Source organism: Phacochoerus africanus, chromosome 16, assembly GCF_016906955.1.
Source record: "Phacochoerus africanus isolate WHEZ1 chromosome 16, ROS_Pafr_v1, whole genome shotgun sequence".
Taxonomy (NCBI): Eukaryota; Metazoa; Chordata; class Mammalia; order Artiodactyla; family Suidae; genus Phacochoerus; species Phacochoerus africanus.
The window spans coordinates 45,156,259-45,158,348 of NC_062559.1; the positions used below are offsets into that span (position 1 = coordinate 45,156,259).

Below are 2,090 nucleotides of genomic sequence, written 5' to 3' on the forward strand. Positions count from 1 at the left end.
AGGAGCTGGCAGCTCTCCTGGCCACAGGCTGTGATGTGGAGTCATGTGGCGTCGATAGGAAACATGCCATGAGCTATTGCTCGTTCCTGGAGGAAATCAAGGCAGCGTTGATACCTGGCTGGAGCTGTGTGGGCAGGAGCTGAAAGCATCAGGTTGAGGTTTCTGCCAGGAGAGAATGAGAGAAAGCTGAGATCTGGGCTAAGAGCCCCGGTAGCCAGGCTTGGGAGCAGGTGAGTCTGTAGAAGCCTGAGTTTGTTCTATCACCCAGCTGACGCCCCCAAGCGATGGCTATAGAAGCTTAGGGCCCAGAGCTTTCCATGGTCAGTATTAAGGAAAAGGTTAACTGGCAGGCTGACTCCAAGGAGTACGCCATTCTGGAGGTAAAGTGATGGAGTGACGGTCACAGGTGAGGAGTCTCAGACTAGAAGCCGAGAGCACTAGACATTGTTTCAATTCCAGCCTCTGTGTTATGATTCTGGGCAAGTTCTTTGCTTTTCCATCCATGATACATGAGGGAACAGAACCACATGGCTTCCTAAAACCCTTCCAGTCCAGAAATGCTTTGTCAGTCACCCAGTTAGTCCTGGCTGGATGAGTCTACCAGGTCTAGGGAAAGTCCTAGTGAGCGGTGAGCCAAGACCTGGTGACACCTGTGAACATGATGGTGCGCCACAGCCAGCAACCCCCTTGTCGTCCTATAGGAAGCCCCAGCAAGAGTGGGACCTGCGTGCTTGAGCAGGGCCTGGCTGTAGCCTGAACTGAGAGCCGCTGGGCTTTGTAGCTCTGCTGGGGCTGGAACACTGGCGATTACTGTACACTTCCGTTTGTTCTCCAGGACTAAATTCTCTGCCTTCAGAGATGAGTTTTGATCTTGCTTTAACCTCTGATTACAAATGTGGAAACCTGGGGGTTTCTTTCCTCCTTGAAAAGCAAGCATTTAAATCCTGACTGCACGATGAAAAATTAGTTGGAATATCTTACGCAGAATGAGAGGCAGGTACGCTTCATATTGTGCAGGAGGTTAATTTCTGAAAAGCTGCCTGATATGAATGCATTCTAGAAACCCGCTGCTTAAGGGAATTTTGTAAAATGAAGGCTCCAGCATTAACTTAGTTTGGATGTTTGGGAAGCTTGGGTTTTCACATGGCATCGGTGATGGAGGTGGTGATTTATAGCAAGGCATGTTTCTGCTTTCCTACATCCAAAGTGTGCTGAAAGAATGAATGTAGTGTCACTTGAGCTACTTGCCTTAGTTAGAAAAAACTTTAGGGGCTGTGACCATCTTGGCACCTCCACTTAGAAAGCCAGGTGATGCTGTGGTTGCTTCGGTAGCACAGATACTAAAATTGGAACAATACAGAGAAGATCAGCATACCCCCACACACACACACAAGGATGACATGCAAATTAGTGAAGTGTTCCATATTGTCACACTGGTGGTGAGAATGTAAATTGGTACAATCACTATGGAAAACAGTATGGAGGCACCTCAGAAAACTAAATATAGAACTACCATATGACCCAGCAACCCCACTCTCAGGCATATATCCAGACAAAACTTACCTTGAAAAAGATACATGCACCCATAGGTTCACTGCAGCACCACTCACAATAGCCAAGACGTGGAACAACCTAAATGTCCATCAACAGATGAATGGATTAAGAAGATGTGGTACATATACACAATGGAATACTATTCAGCCATAAAAAAACAAAAAATAATGCCATTTGCAGCAACATGAAAGGAACTAGAGACTCTCATACTAAGTAAGTCAGAAAGAGAGAGAGACAAATACCATATGACATCACTTATATCTGGAATCTAATATACGGCACAAATGAACCTCTCCACAGAAGAGAAGCTCATGGACTTGGAGAAGAGACTTATGGTTGCCAAGGGGGCGGGGGAGGGAGTGGGATGGACTGGGAGTCTGGGGTTACAGATGCAAACTATTGCATTTGGAGTGGATAAGCAATGAGATCTTGCTGAATAGCACAGGGAACTATATCTGGTCACTTGTGATGGAACATGATGGAGGATAATGTGAGAAAAAAATGGATATATGTGTGTGACTGGGTCACTTTGCTGT

The 2,090-nt window shown here is 46.2% G+C and overlaps 1 pseudogene; it reads left to right on the forward strand.

Moving 5' to 3' along the window:
* Positions 1 to 1,316: 1,316 nt before the first annotated feature.
* On the forward strand, positions 1,317 to 1,430 carry LOC125117843 (uncharacterized; annotated as a pseudogene).
* The last annotated feature ends 660 nt before the right edge of the window (positions 1,431 to 2,090 follow it).